The sequence below is a fragment of the Littorina saxatilis genome, linkage group LG2, assembly GCF_037325665.1.
Source record: "Littorina saxatilis isolate snail1 linkage group LG2, US_GU_Lsax_2.0, whole genome shotgun sequence".
Lineage (NCBI taxonomy): Eukaryota > Metazoa > Mollusca > Gastropoda > Littorinimorpha > Littorinidae > Littorina > Littorina saxatilis.
Window position 1 is genome coordinate 74440957 of NC_090246.1, and position 8437 is coordinate 74449393.

Below are 8437 nucleotides of genomic sequence, written 5' to 3' on the forward strand. Positions count from 1 at the left end.
AAATGTGCCGATACTTGGAAACATCTGCATTCAAGACTACCAATGCCATCTTACCAGTTGAGGCCGAACAAATTAGTCATGGGGTTTTCCCTGTATTTGTAGCTTCCTCTTTAACATGTACAGCTCAGTAGACGCACCGGGTGCCGTTCGGCACTAAACATTAACTCAGGAAAGCTAGCACAATGAGCAGGTGCACAGCAAAACGTTGGTTCGACGAACTCATGAAAGGTAGGAAAGCAAAGACAATTCTGGAGAAAAACAAAGACAATTCTAAAGGAAAGCAAAGACAATTTTCAAGGAAAGCAAAGACTATTCCGAAGTGAAAACAAGCATAGCATAGACTAATGGTGGAAAGTGGCGAAAGTCGGTGTGTATCGCATGACGAAGGAGGCTGCCCCATATAAGGACACAGCACGTGCACAGTCTGTCAGTCTTCAGTGCCCGCACGCGCCACAGCGCGCGCTCTATCACTCAACTGAGCACTCGTTTCCGCCAGGCGAGCACGGGATAATAAGCACAATTATGACAGCTACTTACTTAGTGTATCCTATTTTGTTTTGCGAAGCAAGTTCTTTGCTCATCAAATCATGCCCACGCACGGAATCGTTGAAGACGAGATTGGTGTGTTAAAATGTGATTGTATGCCCCTTTTCTAACTTGGCGATAATTAATGGGAACTTCCACACCCCACCTCTCTCTCTCTCTCTCTCTCATTCACTCTCTCCCTCTCTCACTCACTCTCTCTCTCTCTCTCTCTCTCTCTCTCTCTCTCTCTCTCTCTCTCTCTCTCGCTCTCTCTCTCGACCCGCCCACAAACTCATTTCCCTCTGCTTGGCCACGAATCTCTAGATCTGATTAAAAAAAAAAAAGAAGTTCGCTCTTTTTATAGTTTGACGATAGAAATAAAGATTTTCTAACGTATTATCACTCTTTTCAGCAGCCGTTCATGTACGTACTTATAGTGTACTTCTTTCGCACTCTGCGTGAAATCCTGCATTTGTTGCAATACTAAAAATCCAATTTCATGTATCCTGTTTGTTTTCGTACCTTCTGTTATTTTGACACGCCAGATCCTCCATCAACGCACATCTTTCAGTTTTATAGCTGTTCCTTTGTTCCGTGTTGTTCTGATTGTTTCTTATCTGAGATGGTTATCGGAGATACTTTGAAAGATGACATCGCCACGCATCACCTGTAATGCTCATGATTCGTTCAAACCCCGTAACACGTGAGATATCAAAGGGCATCTATGGCACCTTCGGAGGTTTACGAGAACAGACGGGCGCCTGCATTATTACAGGTGTGCACGCTGCACATAATTGCTTTTCTGTCTGATACTTTTTAAATGTTTCAGAAATGATCTTATTCTTCATCTGTTCCTTTGATTTGGGTTGAGTTTTTCCCCCTCACATATTTTGCTTGGTTGCTTTTTCTTTGATATTTTATTCAATTATTTGATTTGTGTTAATGAACGGTCTTGTTATGCTGTTATTGCTGTTGCTTCTTTCTTTTTTGCACCAAAGCCATATAATTCAAACTCTGAGGATATATCAACCCTATAAATATTAGTACAAAAGAAACACCTTGATTGAATTACTGTCGTTATGAGAGGAATGATGATGTTGCTGGCGATGACGCAAGGATTTAATAGTGTCGTCAGCTTATTTGTTCTTGCTTCTTTTGATTTTAATGTTGATCAGTGTTCTGTATACTGGCGTCCAAACATTTCTGAATTCAAGAACTAAGAAACTCGGGGGGGGGGGGGGGGGAAATCTGGCAGAAGGTAGCTTGGTAAACAGTTGTTTGACTGTACTAACGATGTTCACAATAAAACGGTAATACCGACGATCTTTCAAAAATACTTTGAGAACATTCAGTTGTGTTGAATTTTGCACCAACAAAGCAGGGCTGTACCCCCCATCTCTCTCTCTCTCTCTCTCTCTCTCTCTCTCTCTCTCTCTCTCTCTCTCTCTCTCTCTCTCTCTCTCTCTCTCTCTCTCTCTCTCTCTCTCTCTCTCTCTCTCTCGTAAAAGGGAGTGTTACTAGTCTCCCACACTGACGAGAAAGCCGTTAGTGGTGCCAGTGTCCATGTTTCGCACACCTGAACACATCGTTACAGTTGTTGATGCCAGCTCGGCACTAATGTATGCACCGGTGCCGTCGTAAAAATGGAAGTTTTGTTGTCAAGGAGACATTCCAGATCATTCTTCTAGGAGTATATTTTGCCGATAGGATTTTACTGAAGTACCCATAAGAGTAATACCTAATATACTGGACTCGCAACGAAATATACAAACAAATGACAATGAACAACGTTTCGACCTAAAGGTCTTCAACAGGTTAAAAAAATGAAAACAACAATACAAATATCAAAACGACTTATCAGAGAAGATGGCGATGATGTCCTCCAAGCGCAAAATAAGGGGGAAAGGGAGATAAATCAAAAAGAAAAATGAGCAATGAAAAATGAAACCAAAACGAAACAAATCAGAATAATAACGCTTGAAGGGCTTGAAATTGGAGAGAGAGAGAGAGAGAGAGAGAGAGAGAGAGAGAGAGAGAGAAAGAGAGAGACTGAGTAAGAGAGAGAGAGAGAGGGAGAGAGAGAGAGAGAGAGAGAGAGAGAGAGAGAGAGAGAGAGAGAGTGTCAACAATACCTACACTAAACAAATGATAATACAAATAGCAAAAAGTAAAAAAATGTAAATAAAAAGTGATGAGTTCGCAAATGTGCCGACTTTGGACTTTCACACACACACTCACACACACACATACAAGCATGCAAGCACACACACAAACACATTTACAAAGGTATGCACACACACACACACACACATACGCACGCATATAAACAAGTCATGATGAAGGGAATCATGGCATGATGTTGATGCCATCGGGACGAAGTGTGCCATGAAAAATGTGTTCCTCCATATCTCCGTGTGATTTTAATTTTTGAAAGCGCGGAGTTTTTTAGTGTGATTTTTATTTGAATTTTGGAGGTGGTTTTTTCAGGGGGCTGTCAAAGGCAAGACAGCAACTCCCGGCTTCTCAGACCAGTTTCTTGCACAAGACAGCAAGTTGCACAACTTCAATGGCCCCTTACTGGCACAACGTTAGAAGGGCGGTAAGCTGAGTCTTGAACTTATCCGGAAATAATGTACAAGCCGCGGCGCCTGGTCGGCGGGGATTTTGCAAGACACTTTGCTGCCATAACACTGAGGATATTCAGACTCCAAGTAGTGGATGACTGATAATGAACATCACTGATTCGTGCAAAGCTGTCTCAGGATATCGTTCCAAAAAATATTGCCTCATACAAACGCCAACTAGGCAAGTTGTAAAAAGGAAGGAAAGAAAGAAAATAAGACGAATGAGAAGAAAAGGGGACTGACACTATGGCAAGAAAATAAGACAGGAAAGAGAGTAGAAAAGAATTGGCACAAACACACTGTGACTTAGATTATTGCAGGAGTAAAGTATACCGTGTTCGCACCAGGTAAATTGTGTTATCAGTTCAAGGAGCAACCCCCCTGAAAAGGATGAAGGCATTCGGTGACCTGAAAGTACTGTTTTAAAGGAGAGTAATTTCAAACACCGAGCAAGCTTGGGTGAAATCGCTCTTTCTTTCTCTCCCCTCCATGGATATTTCATGTTTTATTGACAGGAATGCATACGCCATGAAGGTTTACTATCATCTGCTCATTTCGAGTTTCACACGGGTCGAAGGTTTGCACATGTTTGGTCCCAGATACATAAGCAACGTGTAGAAGATTATTTCGTGACAAATGTCTTCTAGCTTTATTGCAGTTATTAAATTCCACTGAGTTCCGAGAGTAACTTGTTGATTTGAAAAGCACGTCAAAATTGCACTCCTATACAGTGCAGCTGTTTGGTACCTTGTACTGTCAAGAAAAATACCGAAGAAATATCCTGGTCACATACTTATAAACTGTAACTAACATAAAAATACAATACAAAAAATAACAACGGTAAAACGTATTTAGCCTATGAATATTTTGATTACAGAGGCTGTGCCGGACATCAATTAAATTTTATTTGCAGTGAAAGTTAAAGAAAGGTGTTTAAAACAAAAACTCACCTGTTTTGATGGGGTACACACTCTCCAAGAACGAGAATACCTGTGAACCTTCCACTCACAGAAGTAGCATACACCACACACAGGCAAGCAAGAGTGAGTCCCAGACGGTGCGATGCTGCGGATTTGCAAACTGAACGGCCTTCTTCCCTTTCATACCTCCTTGCGCTAAAAATAGCCGCCAGTATTCGTGAAGGAGAGGCCAATGCAAGCGCCGCGGTGAACGTGCTGAAGCGTGCAACGGGATGCAGGTGAGGGTCTGAAAGAGCCCCAGGGGAGAACTGGACGGACAGGTCTTCCAGGTGTTTCTTAGATGTGATCAAGGAAGTGTGATCCTTTCTGCAACTTTCTGTGATCTTCTGTAGAACCGCACGTGCGGGCAAAGCTAGATTCCCCCTTTTTGAATACCAAAAGTCTTTCTTCCTGTGACGAAATCTAGCTTCGGCTTTCAAGTTATGCTGGCAACGCCTTAGTGTTGACACGTATGTTGCAATAGAACTGCGGATCTTTCATCATCATTGTCACATATAAGGAAACAATGAATGATGGTTTGATGCAACACGATTTCACCGGACAGTCTGCTTTTTTCCCTCTCTTCTTTGTAGTTTAAAGCTTCACCCAGCCTCACATAAACCATCAGTTTTTGGTCACAAACACTGTCAGGCTTTTACACATAGTACAAACACCCTTTCGTTTAAACAATTACCGCTAGATAACATCCTAGGTGCCCTCGATAAAAAGCGAGCATTTTTCAAACAATTTATTTTCGCGTGGCCAGCCGGATTTACTTTGAAACAAATCGGAAGCCTCGTTTTGGCGCTAGATCTAACTTTTAAAATCTAAATAATAAATTGACAGCTTGTTACATAAACGTTCTTAAATCATCAGATAATTCTTTTTTGATCAAGACAAGATCCGTACAATTCGAAGTTTTGAAAGTTTAAAAAAAGGGAGCCCGGAACCAATCACGCAAGGTCGTGTTTGCCCAAGCAGACGCATTTTCTGCATATCGCTGGCTTCTTTGAATCCAACCGCCGCCGATAAGTTCGTGTGACTCGCAGTCGTTTGTTGCATTTTAGATTCAGAGGGACACAATGACGTGCTATTGCAGATACAGCGAGTCGCATTGAAACCACAAACTGACGACTAAATTGTGAAAAACGGGAAATGGGTCACACGGGCATACGATGGCTCAGGGGTTGAATAAACCACGAACACTGGTGTGTGGTTTACGCATACTAAATAGCCATTCATACGAACTGTGTCATTGCATGCTGTTAAATGCTATTGCAAGTGTGTTCCATAAGGTTAGAACTGCTTATTTCGTGAAAGATTCCATCGTTCTGTAAACCTTAACAAAAGAAATATTGTTAATTGGCTTTTACTTTTAGTTTGTAAAAGTAATGTTCGGGGTTGTTTTTGTTTTCATTTAAGAGCTCATTTGTGAGGAATTTCCAGTGTGAAACAAACTCGATGAAATGTTTCTCACAGGTGTTTTACCCTGAGTGTTCACATGTTGACTTTGAGAAGAAAAAAAGGAGGGGGGTGGAGTGCATCGACATTGACCTAACAGCAGCATATATTATACAGTACGATTCCTAAACCCGTATAAAACACATAGCATATCTAGATTACCGTACAGGAGGCAAAAGAAGATTGACTCGAAGCACAGTCTTGACTAGATCTGAATGTGATAACAGCGTTGAAGGAACTGAAAGATGGTGCCGTAATAATGGAACAGTGTATCATCATTTGGTTGAAAGGTTCAAATGTATAATGGTCAAAGGTGCTGTCGTAATACTTGACAGAGAAGGGTGGGAGCGAGAGAGATGGGAAAGAGCGAGATAACTTTTTTTAGAACGTGTGTGTGTGTGTGTGTGTGTGTGTGTGTGTGTGTGTGTGTGTGTGTGTGTGTGTGTTCCCTCCGAACGTAACTGTACTAACTCGTTATCTACCGAATTCATACCCCAAACATCAATCACTTACTCGTACTAATTGAGAAAGCTCGCCCCCTTACGCCTTGCACTCAGCAGGAGAAATTAGCCTCCTAATACGCACTAGCTTGGCCCTTTCTGCGCGAACAATTATTGCCTTGTAAAAAGGCAGCATGTCTCTGTGCTTCATTTAGTAGCTTTGTCCTTCACACTCTTTATAGCGACCTACTGTCATGGCCTAATGTTGGTCATCCATAGTACAACTCAAACAGAGGCACCCAACACTAGTTTAACTGAAGTAGGAACAGTCACACAGACCAGTCTTGGCATACTGTTCGTTCGATATAATCTATGCCCAAGGCCCAAACGTCCTTTCCGCATAACATCCGTTGGCGTATTGCTAGTACGTCCCAGTTTTGCCATGTTCAGTTTTCATGAAAACGTTTTATATCAGTGCTGATGATATTTGAGCAAGCTGTAGTCCGTCAGCCGTAGTCCAGTCACTCAGCTAGCCAGCCAGTTAGCCATTAAGACAACCACTAAGCAAGTCAGTCAATCGATTAGCCAATTGTTGAGTCACTTGAGAAAAAGTGACTCTATGTAATCGGTCAGTGTTAGTCTGTCCGGCCGGCCGTCCGGCCGGCCGTCCGGCCGGCCGTCCGTAGACACCACCTTAACGTTGGACTTTTCTCGGAAACTATCAAAGCGATCGGGCTCATATTTTGTTTAGTCGTGACCTCCAATGACCTCTACACTTTAACGATGGTTTCGTTGACCTTTGACCTTTTTCAAGGTCACAGGTCAGCGTCAAAGGAAAAATTAGACATTTTATATCTTTGACAAAGTTCATCGGATGTGATTGAAACTTTGTAGGATTATTCTTTACATCAAAGTATTTACATCTGTAGCCTTTTACGAACGTTATCAGAAAAACAAGGGAGATAACTAGCCTTTTCTGTTCGGCAACACACAACTTAACGTTGGGCTTTTCTCGGAAACTATAAAAGTGACCGGGCTCAAATTTTATGTGAACGTGACTCATTGTGTTGTGAATAGCAATTTCTTCCTGTCCATCTGATGCCTCATATAATATTCAGAACTGCGAAAGTGACTCGATCGAGCGTTTGCTCTTCTTGTTTTATTATTTCGTGTTATTTGTATTACTGCTGCTCTCGCTATGGACCACAAAGGTAAATGTCATACACTTTTATTGTTATCGAACAAATTGAACTTTCTTAAGACAGACATTTGTCATTTTACAGACTAGCACGTGAACAATCACATCGTCCTCTACATTCTTACACAGCATTACTGTTTAACAGGTTTGGCTGACATTCGTATATCATTATGCATGGCGCCATTCCATGCAGCGAACAGCACGTGCATTAGACGCTCTATCGCACCATTTTGCCATCTGACCATGACCAACCGATGCAGTCTGGGGCCGTTCGTATTACTCAATCAATCAATCAATCAATCAATAGGAAGCTTATATAGCGCGTATTCCGTGGGTACAGTTCTAAGCGCTTGTCGAAGAGTTGTCAACACAGGACTAACAAAGAAACTAACATCTACAGACGGACACGAACCCTATCACACACTAGCAAACCCTGATAAACATACAACAAACAATTGTTTAAACAACAATGTACACATCAATAGCTAGGTCCAAACAAAATAATATTAAGCACAAAGCAAACACCTCTCACAGAGCACAGCACAAGAATGTCTTTTGGGGCACAACACATCACGTCGAACATGAAAGTCACAGCCAGTTACGGGAAGAACTGAGTCTTCAACCTACTCTTGAACGCGTCAAGAGAGGGGCTCTGGCGAAGCTCAAGCGGCAGGGAGTTCCAGACGGAGGGGCCCGCGGAGGGGAATGCACGCTGACCAGCAGATGCGAGTTTCGAGCGAGGGATGTGAAGGCGGAGTGGGTCAGCAGCAGAACGAAGGGGACGGTCGGAGGGCTGGGTGTACAGGTCCAGGGAGGATTGAAGGTACTCGGGAGCAGAGTCGTTGAGACACTTGTAGACCAGAGTGGACAGTTTGTAGGAGATTCGGGTGTTGACAGGGAGCGAAGTAGGGGGGTGATGTGGTCTCGCTTCGTCTTCCTCAACGTCAGCCTGGCAGCAGCGTTCTGGACTCGTTGTAGGCCATGAATGGATGAGGCGGGGAGGCCAGCCAGAAGGGAGTTGCAGTAGTCCAGACGACTGAAGATGAGGGAGACAACCAGCTTGACACAGGCGTCGTGGGTGAGGTAGCGTAGGTTGGAGGCGATGCGTCGTAGGTGGAAAAGGCAGGTCTTGATGATGAAGGAGATGTGTGTCTGCATGGAGAGAGTGGAGTCGAGAAAGACGCCAAGGCTCTTGACAGCAGGGGAGAATGGAACAGTCGCGTCATCCAG

General features: G+C 43.0%; 1 protein-coding gene across 4 annotated transcripts in view; it reads right to left on the reverse strand.

Annotated features, from left to right (window-relative positions):
• Nucleotides 1-4253, reverse strand: part of LOC138959706 (filamin-A-like) — a 76672-nt gene extending 72419 nt beyond the window's left edge. Inside the window, exon 1 of one of the 4 annotated variants that reach the window (XM_070331296.1) lies at nucleotides 4100-4253. The gene's annotated coding sequence lies outside the window, so the exon portion shown is untranslated. Of the gene's footprint in view, nucleotides 1-54; nucleotides 76-4099 lie in introns of those variants that run through there. The other 3 variants (XM_070331295.1, XM_070331298.1, XM_070331297.1) reach the window with 3 other exon arrangements.
• Nucleotides 4254-8437: the final 4184 nt, after the last annotated feature.